The sequence below is a fragment of the Lipotes vexillifer genome, unplaced genomic scaffold, assembly GCF_000442215.2.
Source record: "Lipotes vexillifer unplaced genomic scaffold, Lipotes_vexillifer_v1.1 scaffold477, whole genome shotgun sequence".
In the NCBI taxonomy this organism is placed as follows: Eukaryota; Metazoa; Chordata; class Mammalia; order Artiodactyla; family Lipotidae; genus Lipotes; species Lipotes vexillifer.
This window is the reverse complement of record NW_006770652.1, coordinates 5,584,795-5,602,992: the sequence shown is the minus strand read 5'-3', so window position 1 is coordinate 5,602,992 and position 18,198 is coordinate 5,584,795.

Here is an 18,198-nt window from a genome sequence, read left to right as displayed (position 1 = left end):
CAAAAGCTCATCCTTTGGGCCCACTATCTTACTTGATAGTGGTGAAGACTAGACTTTATGTCTTGTCTAAGGTCACTGTAGTTTTCTGTTGTTGCATAACCAATTACTATAACCTTAGTGTTTTAAAACAATACCTATTTATTATTATCAAGTTCTGTAGGTCAGTCATCAGACATGGCGTAATGGGTCCTTTCCTCAGGGTTTCACAAGGCTAAAATCATAAAGTCAGCCCAGGCTCTGATCTCACCTGTGGCTTGGGGTCCTCTTCTGATCTCTTTCTTGTTTGTTAGCAGGATTTAGTTCCTTGCAGCTATAGGACTCAGGGCTTCATACTCTTATTGACTACTGGCCAGAGTTTGCTTCCAGCTTCTACAGGCCATCCTCCGGTGGGTGCTAACCATGTGTACTCCCACAGCATGGTTGTTTGCTTTTTTAAAGTCAGCAGAAGAAAATACCTCTTTCTCTCTTCAAATCTCTGACCCTTTTTAAGGGCTGCAACCCAATTATATGAGGGCCACCTAGGATTAACTCAAAATCAACTTATTTGGTACCTTCACTTTCTTCATATAACATAATCACAGGAATGGAAACCATCATAGGCACAGTTCCGCCCCCTCAGGGGAAATGGATTATCCAGAGCATCTAAACTCTAGCGCGTGGTCTTGGGGCCATCTTAGAATTCTGCCCATCTTAGTAACTTAGATGGTAGGAACAGCAGCAGCTGAGCTTCTTTTGTATAAGAAAAATTGCTTCTTATTATCTGGCAGTTTTATGAGGCAGCTAGATATGGATTTTTACAGAATTTTTTCTTGTCTTCTTTTTCCTTATGGAGATATACAGGTCTTTAAAAGTTATATGGCTTCTTTATTGCCAATTGTGAAAGTGTAACAGGTGAAGACTAAACTCATATATTCTGATTCCAAATGTAGTATATTCAAGTGCTTTCTCAAACCCTAGGTCATAACATCCAGAATCTTTTGAGAATTCTTTTGAGAACTCTATTGTAAGAATGCAATACGGTTACAGCTGAATGAACTAAAAGAATATCCTCTCTATTGACTATTGTGCAGACATTAAAAAGAATAACGTGAAGCTATGCCAGTTGAATTGCACTACTTTCCAAGAGGTTTAGTTTATGAAGAAAGTAACATGGTGAAAAACATGTATAATATGATCCTGTTCATATTAATCAATGTGAAATACCTGAATATGTATGTGTATACATAGATATATAGGTCTACAAAAGCTTGGAGAAAAATATGGAAGGATACATACTAGGTTATTAACATGTTACCTTGGTTGGTGAAGGAGAGGCACTAATGTAGGTGGGGGAAGTGAGAGGGAGGAGTACCAGGCAAAGATGGAAAAAGAAAAAGAAAGGCTAAAATAAAAATTAAGGTATCATATGTTCACATCTATGCATTTATTTAAATTATATTAAAACAGTTTTAATTTTAAAAATGCTAAGAGTCATCACGCTATCCCAACAAGTAAAAGATAAACAAAGTGAAAAATAAATAATTCTTTTTAGATTTGTCAGAGAAATGAAGCCACAGGGAAAACTGCTGACACCAAAACTGGAGAAACAGACAAGTGGATGCAGAAAACCACAACTGACAGGAGCAGAAACCCATAGCAGAAAACTTCAAGTTATCAGTGTCACAGTAAAAAAAACCCTGAACTGTAATAGATGAATCGCTGGAGCCTCAGTGTGGACAACTGTGAGAGTTACAGACTCCAGGGGGACAGAGTAATGGGGCTGGAGCAGGGCACACTTTTTTGAGTTTTACTTCCAGGCCTCCTACAAGGTCCTCACAGTGAAAAATCCCCAGGTACTTCCATCAGGAGAAGGGGAAAAGGAGCCATTTGAAAGAAGCCAGAACATTCTGTTCTTCTTAACAAGGCTTGCCGTCAAGAAAAAACTATTTTACTAGATCCTAACCTGTTGGAGTTTTGTCAGAGCCCAACATAACTGTAGAAAGGGAAGCACCTGACTCCAGCCCCCTCTGCCATCTCATTCCATCTAAGGGGGGAAAACCAAGAACATTTGAAGTTCACAGCCCAGGGGCATAGGCTCACCAAAAGACTGAGACATAATCCTAGGACTATACAATGCTTCCCTTCTTCACACCTAACCATTACATTACTAAATGCCTATTTATTGTAGTTACTTTTACCCAGCACTCATGTCAGCTTTCAACAACAACAACAGCAACAAAATTACAATGTATACTAAAGGCAAAAAACACATTTTGAAGACACTGAACAAGTATCAAAATCGGAGTCAGACATGGTAGGAATGTGGAAATTATCAGACCAAGAATTTTTTAAAAACTATAATTAAGATGCTACGGATTTTAGTGGAAAAAGTGGACAATATGCAAGAACAGATGGATAATATAAGCAAAGAGATGTAAATTCTAAGAATGAATAAAAAGTAAATGCTAGAGATCAAAAACATTGTAGAAGAAATGAAGAATGCTTTTGGGGCTCATTCATAGACTGGGCATCACTGAGGAAAGAATCTGAATTTGAGGGTATGACAATAGAAACTTCCAAAGCTGAAAAACAAAGAGAAAAAAGACATAAAAAAATGAACAGAATATCAAAAGCTTGTGGGACAACTACAAAAGATATATGCATAATGAGAATACCAGAAGAAAAAGAAAGAGAGAAAGAAACAGAGAAATATCTGAAGCAATAATCATTGAGACTTTACCCAAATTCATTTTAGACACCAAACCACAGATCCAGAAATCTCAGAAAAACAAGCAGGATAAATGAAAAACACAAAAATAAAAAACAAAAACTACAAAACCCAACCCCAAAACCCACACCAATCTACAAATATACACCTAGGCATTTCATATTCAAACTTCAGAAAATCAAAGATAAAGAAAAAAATCATGAGAGAAGTCAAAGAAACACCTTGCCTATAGAGGAACAAAAATCAGAATTACACTGAACTCCTCAGAAAATGTGCAAACAAAAAAAGCATGAAGTGAAATATTTAGTGTTGAGAGAAAAAAAAAGACCAACAACCTAGAATTCTGGACCATGTAAAATTACCCTTCAAAAGTGAAGGAGAAATAAAGACTTTCTCAGACAAATTAAATTTGAGGGAATTTGTTGCCATTACTTGCAAAAATGTTGAAAGAAGTTCTTCAGAGAGAAAGAAAATAACACAGGTCAGAAATTTGGATCATTGTAGAGAAAGGAAGAGTACCAGTGAATGAATAATTGAAAGTAAAATAAAATCTTTTATTTTTCATATTCTTAATTGATCTAAAAGATTATTCAAAATAATAGTAACAATATACTTGATTATATGTGCTTGCATTAACTATGTATATCTATGTATACATGTAGATGAATGACAGAAATGATACAAGATTTGGAAGCGAGGGAAATTTTGTTATATTTTCAGAATATTTTGTTATTAAAAGGGAATATTTTGTTATTATAAGGTACTTATGTTACCTGTGAAGTGGTATAGTGTTATTTGAAAGTGAACTTGGATCAGTTGTAAATGTATCTTCCAAACTCTAGGGCAATCCTTAAAAAAGTAAAAAAGGAAAGTATGATTTCTATGATAAGAAATGTGAGAAAAATGGAATCATATAAAATGCTTAATTAAAACTACGAGGGCGGAAGAGTAAGACGCGGAGATCACCTTCCTCCCCACAGATACACCAGAAATACATCTACACGTGGAACTCCTCCTACAGAACACCTACTGAACGCTGGCAGAAAACCTCAGACCTCCCAAATAGCAAGAAACCCCCCACGTACCTGGGTAGGGCAAAAGAAAAAAGAATGAACAGAGACAAAAGGATAGGGATGGGACCTGCACCAATGGGAGCGAGCTATGAAGGAGGAAAGGTTATCACACCCTAGGAAGCCCCTTGGCGGGCAGAGACTGTGGGTGTTGGAGGCGGGGAGCTTCGGAGACTGGGAGGAGAGCACAGCCACAGGGGTGCGGAGGGCAAAGCGGAGAGATTCCCACACAGATGATCGGTGCCGACCGGCACTCACCAGCCCGAGAGGCTTGTGTGCTCACCCGCCGGGGCGGGCGGGGCTGCGAGCTGAGGTTCGAGCGCAGGGAGAAGACTGGGGTTGGCAGCGTGAACACAGCCTGAAGGGCTTAGTGCACCACAGGTAGCCGGGAGGGAGTCCAGGGAAAAGTCTGGACCTGCCGAAGAGGCAAGAGAGTTTGTCTTCCCTCTTTGTTTCCTGGTGCGCGAGGAGAGGGGATTAAGGGCGCTGCTTAAAGGAGCTCCAGAGACGGGCGTGAGCCGCGGCTAAAAGCGCGGACCCCAGAGACGGGCATGAGACGCTAAGGCTGCTGCTGCCGCCACCAAGAAGCCTGTGTGCGAGCACAAGGCACTATCCACACCTCCCTCCCGGGAGCCTGTGCAGCCCGCCACTGCCAGGGTCCCGGAATCCAGGCGCAAATTCCCTGGGAGAACTTCCGGTGCGCCTCAGGCTGCTGCAACGTCACGCCGGCCTCTGCCGCCGCAGGCTCACACCGCATCAGCACCCCTCCCTCCCCCCGGCCTGAGTGAGTCAGAGCCCCCCAAGCAGCTGCTCCTTTAACCCTGTCCTATCTCAGCGAAGAAAAGACGCCCTCAGGTGACCTACATGCAGAGGCGGGGCCAAATCCAAAGCTGAGCCCGGGGAGCTGTGTGAACAAAGAAGAGAAAGTTAAATCTCTCCCAGCAGCCTCAGGAGCAGTGGATTGAAGCTCCACAATCAACTTTATGTACCCTGCATCTGTGGAACACATGAATAGACAACGAATCCTCCCAAATTGAGGAGGTAGACTTTGAGAGCAAGATTTATGATTTTTCCCCCTTTTCCTCTTTTTGCGAGTGTGTATGTGGATGCTTCTGTGTGAGATTTTGTCTGTATAACTTTGCTTTCACCATTTGTCCTAGGGCTCTATCTGTCCTTTTCGTTTTGTTTCTCTTAAAAATTTTATTTTCTTAATAATAATAATAATAATAATAATAATAATAATTTTTTTTTTTTTTCGGTACGCACGCCTCTCACTGTTCTGGCCTCTCCTGTTGTGGAGCACAGGCTCCGGACGCACAAGCTCAGCGGCCATGGCTCACGGGCCCAGCCACTCCACGGCATGTGGAATCTTCCTGGACCAGGGAACGAACCTTTGTCCCCTGCATAGGCAGGCGGACTCAACCACTGCACCACCAGAGAAGCCCTTAATAATTATTTTTTATTTTAATAACTTTATTTCATTTTATCTTACTTTATTTTATCCTCTTTCCTTCTTTCTTCCTTCCTTTCTTCCTTCCTTTCTTTCTTTCTTTCTTTCTCTCTTTCTTCTACTTTTTCGCCCTTTTATTCTGAGGTGTGTGGATGAAAGGCTCTTGGTGCTACAGCCAGGAGTCAGTGCAATGCCTCTAAGGTGGGAGAGCCAACTTCAGGACACTGGTCCACAAGAGACCCCCCAAGCTCCACATAATATCAAATGGCGAAAATCTCCCAGAGATCTCCATCTCAACACCAGCACCCAGCTTCACTCAATGACCAGCAAGCTACAGTGCTGGACACCACATGCCAAACAACTAGCAAGACAGGAACACAAGCCCACCCATTAGCAGAGAGGCTGCCTAAAATCATAATAAGGCCACAGACACCCCAAAACACACCATCAGATGTGGACCTGCGCACCAGAAAGACAAGATCCAGCCTCATCCACCAGGACACAGGCACTAGTCCCCTCCACTAGGAAGCCTACACAACCCACTAAACCAACTTTAGCCACTGGGGACAGACACCAAAAATAACGGGAACTATGAAACTGCAGGCTGCCAAAAGGAGACCCCAAACACAGTAAGATATGCAAAATGAGAAGACAGAAAAACACACAGCAGATGAAGGAGCAAGACAAAAACCCACGAGACCTAACAAATGAAGAGGAAATAGGCAGTCTACCTGAAAAAGAATTCAGAATAATGATAGTAAACATGATCCAAAATCTTGGAAATAGAATAGAGAAAATGCAAGAAACATTTAACAAGGACCTAGAAGAACTAAAGAGGAAACAAGCAACGATGAACAACACAATAAATGAAATTAAAAATACTCTAGAAGGAATCAATAGCAGAATAACGGAGGCAGAAGAACGGATAAGTGACATGGAAGATAAAATAGTGGAAATAACTACTGCAGAGCAGAATAAAGAAAAAAGAATGAAAAGAACTGAGGACAGTCTCAGAGACCTCTGGGACAACATTAAACACACCAACATTTGAATTATAGGAGTTCCAGAAGAACAAGAGAAAAAGAAAGGGACTGAGAAAATATTTGAAGAGATTATAGTTGAAAACTTCCCTAATATGGGAAAGGAAATAGTTAATCAAGTCCAGGAAGCACAGAGAGTCTCACACAGGATAAATCCAAGGAGAAACACGCCAAGGCACATATTAATCAAACTGTCAAAAATTAAATACAAAGAAAACATATTAAAAGCAGCAAGGGAAAAACAATAAATAACACACAAGGGAATCCCATAAAGTTAACAGCTGATCTTTCAGCAGAAACTCTGCAAGCCAGAAGGGACTGGCAGGACATATTTAAAGTGATGAAGGAGAAAAACCTACAACCAAGATTACTCTACCCAGCAAGGATCTCATTCAGATTTGATGGAGAAATTAAAACCTTTACAGAAAAGCAAAACCTGAGAGAGTTCAGCACCACCAAACCAGCTTTATGACAAATGCTAAAGGATCTTCTCTAGGCAAGAAACACACGAGAAGGAAAAGACCTATAATAACACACCCAAAACAATTAAGAAAATGGGAATAGTAACATACATATCGATAATTACCTTAAATGTAAATGGATTAAGTGCTCCCACCAAAAGAAACAGATTGGCTGAATGGATACAAAAACAAGACCCATATATATGCTATCTACAAGGGACATACTTCAGACCTAGAGACACATACAGACTGAAAATGAGGGGACGGAAAAAGATATCCATGCAAATGGAAACCAAAAGAAAGCTGAAGTAGCAATTCTCATATCAGACAAAATAGACATTAAAATAAAGACTATTACAAGAGACAAAGAAGGACACTACCTAATTGATCAAGGGATCAATCAAGAAGATATAACAATTGTAAATATTTATGCACCCAACATAGGAGCACCTCAATACATAAGGCAAGTACTAACAGCCATAAAAGGGGAAATTGAAAGTAACACATTCATAGTAGGGAACTTTAACACCCCATTTTCACCAATGGAGAGATCATCCAAAATGAAAATAAATAAGAAAACACAAGGTTTAAATGATAAATTAAACAAGATGGACTTAAATGATATTTAGAGGACATTCCAACCAAAAACAACAGAATACACATTTATCTCAAGTGCTCATGGAACATTCTCCAGGATAGATCATATCTCAGACCACAAAACAAGCCTTGGGAAATTTAATAAAATTGAAATTGTATCAAGTATCTTTTCCCACCACAATGCTTAGAGACTAGATATCAATTACTGGAAAAGATCTGTAAAAAATACAAACACATGGAGGCTAAACAATACACTACTTAATAACGAAGTGATCACTGAAGAAATCAAAGAGGAAATCAAAAAATACCTAGAAATAAATGACAATGGAGACATGATGACCCAAAACCTATGGGATGCAGTAAAAGCAGTTCTAAGAGGGAAGTTTATAGCAATACAATCCTACCTTAAGAAACAGGAAACATCTCGAATAAACAACCTAACCTTGCACCTCAAGCAATTAGAGAAAGAAGAATGAAAAAACCCCAAAGTTAGCAGAAGGAAAGAAATCATAAAGATCAGCTCAGAAATAAATGAAAAGAAATTAAGGAAAGGATAGCAAAGAGCAATAAAACTAAAACCTGGTTCTTTGAGAAGATAAACAAAATTGATAAACCATTAGCCAGACTCATCAAGAAAAAAAGGGAGAAGACTCAAATCAATAGAATTAGAAATGCAAAAGGAGAAATAACAACTGACACTGCCGAAATACAAAAGATCATGAGAGATTACTACAAGCAACTCTATGCCAATAAAATGGACAACCTGGAAGAAATGGACAAATTCTTAGAAATGCACAACCTGCCAAGACTGAATCAGGAAGAAATAGAAAATATGAACAGACCAATCACAAGCACTGAAATTGAAACTGTGATTAAAAATCTTCCAACAAACAAAAGCCCAGGACCAGATGGCTTCACAGGCGAATTCTATCAAACATTTAGAGAAGAGCTAACACCTATCCTTCTCAAACTCTTCCAAAATATAGCAGAGGGAGGAACACTCCCAAACTCATTCTACGAGGCCACCATCACCTTGATACCAAAACCAGACAAGGATGTCACAAAGAAAGAAAACTACAGGCCAATATCACTGATGAACATAGATGCAAAAATCCTCAACAAAATACTAGCAAACAGAATCCAACAGCACATTAAAAGGATCATACACCATGATCAAGTGGGGTTTATTCCAGGAATGCAAGGATTCTTCAATATACGCAAATCTATCAATGTGATTAACCATATTAACAAATTGAAGGAGAAAAACCATATGATCATCTCAATAGATGCAGAGAAAGCTTTCGACAAAATTCAACACCCATTTATGATGATAAAAACCCTGCAGAAAGTAGGCCTAGAGGGAACTTTCCTCAACATAATAAAGGCCATATATGACAAACCCACAGCCAACATCATCCTCAATGGTGAAAAACTGAAACCATTTCCACTAAGGTCAGGGACAAGTCAAGGTTGCCAACTCTCCCCACTATAATTCAACTTAGTTTTGGAAGTTTTAGCCACAGCAATCAGAGAAGAAAAGGAAATAAAAGAAATCCAAATCGGAAAAGAAGTAAAGCTGTCACTGTTTGCAGATGACATGGTACTATACATAGAGAATCCTAAAGATGCTACCAGAAAACTACTAGAGCTAATCAATGAATTTGGTAAAGTAGCAGGATACAAAATTAATGCACAGAAATCTCTTGCATTCCTATACACTAATGATGAAAAATCTGAAAGTGGAATCAAGAAAACAATCCCATTTACCACTGCAAAAAAAGAATAAAATATCTAGGAATAAACCTACCTAAGGAGACAAAAGACTTGTATGCAAAAAATTATAAGACACTGATGAAAGAAATTAAAGATGATACAAATAGATGGAGAGATATACTATGTTCTTGGATTGGAAGAATCAACATTATGAAAATGACTCTACTACCCAAAGCAATCTACAGATTCAATGCAATCCCTATCAAAGTACCACTGGCATTTTTCACAGAACTAGAACAAAAAATTGGACAATATGTATGGAAACACAGAAGACCCCGAATAGCCAAAGCAATCTTGAGAACAAAAAACAGAGCTGGAGAAATCAGGCTCCCTGACTTCAGACTATACTACAAAGCTACAGTAATCAAGACAGTATGGTACTGGCACAAAAACAGAAATATAGATCAATGGAACAGGATAGAAAGCCCAGAGATAAACCCACGCACATATGGTCACCTTATCTTTGATAAAGGAGGCAAGAATATACAGTGGAGGAAGGACAGTCTCTTCAATAAGTGGTGCCGGGAAAACTGGACAGGTACATGTAAAAGTATGAGATTAGATCACTGCCTAACACCATACCCTAAAATAAACTCAAAATGGATTAAAGACCTAAATGTAAGGCCAGAAGCTACCAAACTCTTAGAGGAAAACATAGGCAGAACACTCTATGACATAAATCACAGCAAGATCCTTTTTGACCCACCTCCTAGATAAATGGAAATACAAACAAAAATAAACAAATGGGACCTAATGAAACTTCAAAGCTTTTGCATAGCAAAGGAAACCATAAGCAAGACCAAAAGACAACCCTCAGAATGGGAGAAAATATTTGCAAATGGAGCAACTGACAAAGGATTAATCTCCAAAATTTACAAGCAGCTCATGCAGCTCAATAATAAAAAAAAACAAACAACCCAATCCAAAAATGGGCAGAAAACCTAAACAGACATTTCTCAAAAGAAGATATACAGACTGCCAACAAACACATCACTAATCATTAGAGAAATGCAAATCAAAACTACAATGAGATATCATCTCACACCAGGCAGAATGGCCATCATCAAAAAAATCTAGAAACAATAAATGCTGGAGAGGGTGTGGAGAAAAGGGAACACTCTTGCACTCCTGGTGGGAATGTGAATTGGTACAGCCACTGTGGAGTACAGTATGGAGGTTCCTTAAAAAACTACAAATAGAACTACCATATGATCTAGCAATCCCACTACTGGTCATGTACCCTGAGAAAACCATAATTCAAAAAGAGTCATGTAGCAAAATTTCATGGCAGCTCTATTTACAATGGCCAGGAGATGGATACAATCTAAGTGTCCATCATAGGGTGAATGGATAAAAAGATGTGGCACATATATATGATGGAATATTACTCAGCCATAAAAAGAAACGAAACTGAGCTATTTGTAATGAGGTGAATGGACCTAGTGTGTGTCATACAGAGTGAAGTAAGTCAGAAGCAGAAAGGCAAATACTGTATGCTAGCACATATATATGGAATTTAAGAAAAAAAATGTCATGAAGAACCTAGGGGTAAGACAGGAATAAAGGCACAGAACTACTAGAGAATGGACTTGAGGATATAGGGAGGGGGAATGGTAAGCTGTGACAAAGTGAGAGAGTGGCATGGACATATATACACCACCAAAAGTAAAATAGATAGCTAGTGGGAAGCAGCCACATAGCACAGGGAGATCAGCTCGGTGCCTTTTGACCATGTAGGGGGGTGGGATAGAGAGGTTGGGAGGGAGGAAGATGCAAGAGGGAAGAGATATGGGAACATATGTATATGTATAACTGATTCACTTTGTTATAAAGCGGAAACTAACACACCATTGTAAAACAATTATACTCCAATAAAGATGTTAAAAAAAAAGAAGAAGAAGAAAAAAAACCGTGAAAGACAGAAGGGGACCTTCAAGATGGCAGTGGAGTAAGACGTGGAGATCAACTTCCTCCCCACAAATAAATACATCAGAAATACATCTACTCGTGGAACAATCCCTATATAACACCTACTGAACGCTGGCAGAAGACCTCAGACTTCCCAAAAGGCAAGAAACTCCCCATGTACCTGGGTAGGGCAAAAGAAAAAGAAAAACAGAGACAAAAGGATAGGGACGGGACCTGCACCAGTGGGAGGGAGCTGTGAAGGAGGAAAGGTTTCCACACACTAGGAAGCCCCTTCGCTGGTGGCGATGGGGGAGTGGCGGGGGGGAGCTTCGGAGCGGTGGAGGAGAGCGCAGCAACAGGGGTGCGGAGGGCAAAGCGGAGAGATTCCCGCACAGAGAATCAGTGCCGACCAGCGCTCACCAGCCCGAGAGGCTTGTCTGCTCAGCCAATGGGGCAGGCGTGGGCTGGGAGCTGAGGCTTGGGCTTCGGTCGGATTGCAGGGAGAGGACTGGGGTTGCCTGCATGAACACAGACTGAAGGGAGCTAGTGAGCCACAGCTAGCTGGGAGGGAGTCCGGGAAAAAGACTGGACCTGCCTAAGAGGCGAGACCATTGTTTCAGGGTGTGCGAGGAGAGGGGATTCAGAGCACCGCCTAAACGAGCTCCAGAGACGGGCGTGAGCCACAGCTATCAGTGAGGACAGAGTGGGGCATGAAATGCTAAAGCTGCTGCCACCGCCACCAAGAAGCCTGTGTGCAAGCACAGGTCACTCTCCACACCACCCCTCCCGGGAGCCTGTGTGGCTCCCCACTGCCAGGGTCCCATGATCAGGATACAACTTCCCTGGGAGAACAGACGGTACGCCTCAGGCTGTTGCAACATCACGCAGGCCTCTGCTACTGCAGGTTTGTCCCTTATTCCGTACCCCTCCCTCCCCCCTGGCCTGAGTGAGCCAGAGCCACATAATCAGCTGCTCTGTTAACCCTGTATTGGGGGGGAACAGACACCCTCAGGCGACCTACCTGCAGAGGCAGGGCCAAATCCAAAGCTGAGCCCCAGGAGCTGTGCGAACAAAGAAGAGAAAGGGAAATTTCTCCCAGCAGCCTCAGAAGCAGTGGCTTAAATCTCCACAATCAGCTTGATGTAAACCTGCATCTCTGGAACACCTGAATAGACAACGAATCATCCCAAAATTGAGGTGGTGGACTTTGGTAGCAACTGTAGACTTGGAATTTGCTTTCTGCATCTAATTTGTTTCTGGTTTTATGTTTATCTTAATTTAGCATTTAGAGCTTATCATCACTGGTAGATTTGTTTATTGATTTGATTGCTCTCTTCCTTTTTTATGTATATATATTTTTTCTTATTCTCTTTTTGTGAGTGTGTATGTGTATGCTTCTTTGTATGATTTTGTCTGTATAGCTTTGCTTTTGCCATTTGTCCTAGGGTTTTTTCTGTCCTTTTTTTTTTTTTGTATAGTTTTTAGCGGTTGTTATCATTGGTGGATTTGTTTATTGGTTTGGTTACTCTTTTTTCTTTCTTTTTAAAATTTATTTTAAATAATTGTTTTATTTTTTATTTTAATAACTTTATTATTTCTTTTTAATTTTTTCTTTCTTTTTTCTCACTTTTCTTCTGAGCCGTGTAGCTCACAGGGTCTTGGTGTTCTAGCTGTGTGTCAGGCCTAAGCCTCTGAGATGGGAGAGCCAAGTTCAGGACATTGGTCCACCAGAGACCTCCGGGCCCCACTTAATATCAAACAGCAAAAGCTCTCCCAGCGATTTCCATCTCAGGGCTAAGACCCAGCTCCACTCAACGACCAGCAATCTCCAGTGTAGGACACCCTATGCCAAACAACTAGCAAGACAGGAGCACAAAACCACCCATTAGCAAAGAGGCTGCTTAAAATCATAATAAGGTCACAGACACCCCAAAACACACCACCAGACATGGTTCTGCTCACCAGAAAGACAAGAACCAGCCTCATCCACCAGAACACAGGCATGAGTCCCGTCCACCAGGAAGCCTACACAACCAACTGAACCAACCTTACCCACTAGGGGTAGACACCAAAAACAACGGGAACTATGAGCCTGCAGCCTGTGAAAAGGAACCCAAACACAGTAAGTTAATCAAAATGAGAAGACAGAGAAACACACAGGAGATGAAGAAGCAAGGTAAAAACCCACCAGACCAAACAAATGAAGACAAAATAGGCAGTCTACCTAAAAAAGAATTCAGAGTAATGATAGAAAGATGACTCAAAATCTTGGAAATAGAATGAAGAAAATACAAGAAACATTTAACAAGGACTTAGAAGAATTAAAGAGCAAACAAACAATGATGAACAACACAATAAAAGAAGTTAAGGAATTTCTAGACAGAATCAATAGCACAATAACTGAAGCAGAAGAACAGATAAGTGACCTGAAAGATAAAATAGTGGAAATAACTAACTCAGAGCAGAATAAAGAAAAAATAATGAAAAGAATTGAGGTCTCAGAGACCTCTGGGGCAACATTAAACCCACCAATATTCGAATTATAGGGGTCCCAGAAGATGAAGACAAAAGGAAAGGGACAGAGAAAATATCTGAAGAGATTATGGTTGAAAACTTCCATAATATGGGAAAGGAAATTGTCAATCAAGTCCAGGAAGCGCAGAGAGTCCCATACAGGATAAATCCAAGGAGAAACATGCCAAGACACATATTCATCCAACTATCAAAAATTAAATACAAAGAAAAAATATTAAAAGCAGCAAGCGAAAAGCAACAAACAGCATGCAAGAGAATCCCCATAAAGTTAACAGCTGATCTTTCAGCAGAAACTCTGCAAGCCAGAAGGAAGCAGCAGGACATATTTAAAGTGATCAAAGGGAAAAACTAAAACGAAGCTTACTCTACCCAGAAAGGATCTCATTCAGATTCGACGGAGAAATTAAAACCTTTACAGATAAGCAAAAGCTAAGAGAATTCAGCACCACCAAACCAGCTTTACAACAAATGCTAAAGGAACTTCTTTAGGCAGGAAAGACAAGAAAAAGAAAAGATCTACAAGAACAAATGCAAAACAATTAAGAAAATGGTAATAGGAACATACATATTGATAATTTCCTTAAATGTAAATGGATTAAATGTTCCAACCAGAAGACATAGTCTGGCTGAATGGATACAAAAACAAGACGCGTATATATGCCATCTACAAGAGACCCACTTCAGACCAAGGGACACATACAGATTGAAAGTGTGGGGCTGGAAAAAGATACTCCATGCAAATGCAAATCAAAAGAAAACTGGAGTAGCAATTCTCATATCACACAAAATAGACTTTAAAATAAACGCTATTGCAAAAGACAAAGAAGGACACTACCTAATGATCAAGGGATCAAACCAAGAAGAAGATATAACAATTGTAAATATTTATGCACCCAGCATAGGAGCACCTCAATACATAAGGTAAATGGTAACAGTCATAAAAGAGGAAATCGACAGTAACACAATCATAGTAGGGGACTTTAACACCCCACTTTCCACAATAGACAGATCATCCAAAATGAAAAGAAAAAAGAAAACACAATCTTTAAATGTTACATTAAACAAGATGAATTTAAATGATATTTATAGGACATTCCATCCCCAAACAACAGAATACACTTACTTCTCAAGTGCTCATGGAATGTTCTCCAGGATAGATCATATCTTGGGTCACAAATCAAGCCTTAGTAAATTTAGGAAAATTGAAAACGTTTCAAGCATCTTTTCTGACCACAATGCTATGAGACTAGATACCAATTACAGGAAAAAAATCTGTAAAAAATACAAACACATGAAGACTAAAATATACACTACTTAATAAACAAGAGATCACTGAAGAAATCAAAGAGGAAATCAAAAAATGCCTAGAAACAAATGACAATGAAAACACGATGACCCAAAACCTATGGGATGCAGCAAAAGCAGTTCTAAGAGGGAAGTTTATGACAATAAAATTTTACCTCAATAAACAAGAAACATATCAAATAAACAACCTAACTTTACACCTAAATCAATTAGAGAAAGAAGAACGAAACAACCCCAAAGTTAGCAGAAGGAAAGAAATCATAAAGATCAGATCAGAAATAAATGAAAAAGAAATGAAGAAAACAATAGCAAAGATCAATAAAACTAAAAGCTGGTTCTTTGAGAGGATAAACAAAATTGATAATGGATAAACCATTAGCCAGACTCATCAAGAAAAAAACGGGAGAAGATTCAAATCAATAGAATTAGAAATGAAAAAGGAGAAGTAACAAATGACACTGCAGAAATATGAAGGACCATAAGAGATTACTGCAAGCAACTATATGCTAATAAAATGGACAACCTGGAAGAAATGGACAAATTCTTAGAAAAGCACAACCTTCCGAGGCTGAGCCAGGAAGAAATAGAAAATATAAACAGAACAATCACAAGCACTGAAATTGAAACTGTGATTAAAAATCTTCCAACAAACAAAAGCCCAGGACCTGATGGCTTCACAAGCAAATTCTATCAAACATGTAGAGAAGAGCTAACACGTATCCTTCTCAGCTCTTCCAAAATATAGCAGAGGGAGGAACACTCCCAAACTCATTCTACAAGGCCACCATCACCCTGATACCACAACCAAACACGATGTCACAAAGAAAGAAAACTACAGGCCAATGTCACTGATGAACATAGATGTAAAAATCCTCAACAAAATACTAGCAAACAGAATCCAACAGCATATTGAAAGGGTCATACAACATGATCCAGTGGGGTTTATCCCAGGAATGCAAGCATTCTTCCATATACGCAAATCAATCAATGTGATAAACCATATTAACACCTTGAAGGAGAAAAAAACACATGCTATCTCAATAGACACAGAAAAAGCTTTTGACAAAATTCATCACCAATATATGTAAAAAAACCTTCCAGAAAGTAGGCATAGAGGGAACTTACCTCAACATAATAAAGGCCATATATGACAAACCCACAGCCAACATCGTTCTCAATGGGGAAAAACTGAAACCATTTCCTCTAAGATCAGGAACAAGACAAGGTTGCCCACTCTCACCACTATTATTCAACATAGTTTGGAATTTTTAGACACAGTAATCAGAGAAGAAAAAGAAATAAAAGGAATTCAAATCAGAAAAGAAGAAGTAAAGCTGTCACTGTTTGCAGATGACATGATACTATACATAGAGAATCCTTAAGACGCTACCAGAAAACTACTAGAGCTAATCAATGAATTTGGTAAAGTAGCAGGATACAAAATTTATGCACAGAAATCTCTTGCATTCCTATACACTCATGATGAAAAATCTGAAAGAGAAATTAAGGAAACACTCCCATTTACCATTGCAACAAAAAGAATAAAATACCTAGGAATAAACCTACCTAAGGAGACAAAAGACCTGTATGCAGAAAACTACAAGACACTGATGAAAGAAATTAAAGGTAATAATAGATGGAGAGACATACCATGTTTTTGGATTGGAAGAATCAATATTGTGAAAATGACTATACTCTCCAAAGCAATCAACAGTTTCAGTGCAATCCCTTTCAAGTTACCAATGACATTTTTTACAGAACTAAAACAAAAAAATCTTAAAATTTGTATGGAGACACAAAAGACCCCAAATAGCCACAGCAATCTTGAGAAAAAAAATGGGGCTGGAGTAATCAGGCTCCCAGAGCTCAGACTATACTACAAAGCCTCAGTAATCAAGACAGTATGGTACTGGCACAAAAACAGAAATATAGGGCTTCCCTGGTGGCGCAGTGGTTGAGAGTCCGCCTGCCGAGGCAGGGGACACGGGTTCGTGCCCTGGTCTGGGAGGATCCCACATGCCGCGGAGCGGCTGGGCCTGTGAGCCGTGGCCGCTGAGCCTGTGCATCCGGAGCGTGTGCTCCGCAACGGGAGAGGCCACAACAGTGAGAGGCCCGCGTACCGCAAAAACTGAAAAAAAAAAAAAAAACAGAAATATAGATCAATGGAACAGGATAGAAAGCCCAGAGGTAAACCCACACACATATGGTCACCGTATTTTTGATAAAACAGGCAAGAATATACAATGGAGAAAAGACAGCCTCTTAAATAAGTGGTTTTGGGGAAACTGGACAGCTACATGTAAAAGAATGAAATTAGAACACTCTGTAACACCATACACAAAAATATACTCAAAATGGATTAAAGACTTAAACGTAAGGCCAGACACTATGAAACTCTTAGAGGAAAACATAGACAGAACACTCTATGACATAAATCACATCACAGCAAGATCCTTTTTGACCCACCTCCTAGAGAAATGGAAATAGAACAAAAATAAACAAATGGGATCTAATGAAACTTAAAAGCTTTTGAACAGCAAATGAAGCCATAAACAAGATGAAAAGACAACCCTCTGAATGGGAGGAAATATTTGCAAATGAAGCAACCAACAAAGGACTGATCTCCAAAATGTAGAAGCAGCTTATGCAGCTCAATGTCCAAAATCCAAAAAACACAATCCAAAAATGGGCAGAAGACCTAAATAGACATTTCTCCAAAGAAGACATACAGATAGCCAACAAACACATGAAAGACTGTTCAACATCACTCATCATTAGAGAAATGCAAATCAAAACTACAATGATGGGGCTTCCCTGGTGGCGCAGTGGTTGAGAGTCTGCCTGCCGATGCAGGGGATACGGGTTCGTGCCCTGGTCCGGGAAGATCCCACATGCCGCGGAGCGGCTGGGCCCGTGAGCCATGGCCGCTGAGCCTGCGCGTCCGGAGCCTGTGCTCCGCAACGGGAGAGGCCACAACAGTGAGAGGCCCGCGTACTGCAAAAAAAAAAAAAAAAAAACTACAATGATGTATCACCTCACACCAGTCAGAATGGCCATCATCAAAAAATCTAGAAACAATAAATGCTGGAGAGGGAGTGGAGAAAAGGGAACCCTCTTGCACTGTTGGTGGGAAACTAAACTAATACAGCCACTATGGAGAACAGTATGGAGGTTCCTTAAGAAACTAAAAATATAGCTACCATACGACCCAGCAATCCCATTACTGGGCATATATCCTGTGAAAACCATAACTGAAATAGAGTTATGTAGCACAATGTTCATTGCAGCTCTATTTACAATAACCAGGACATGGAAACAACCTAAGTGTCTATCGACAGATGAATGGATAAAG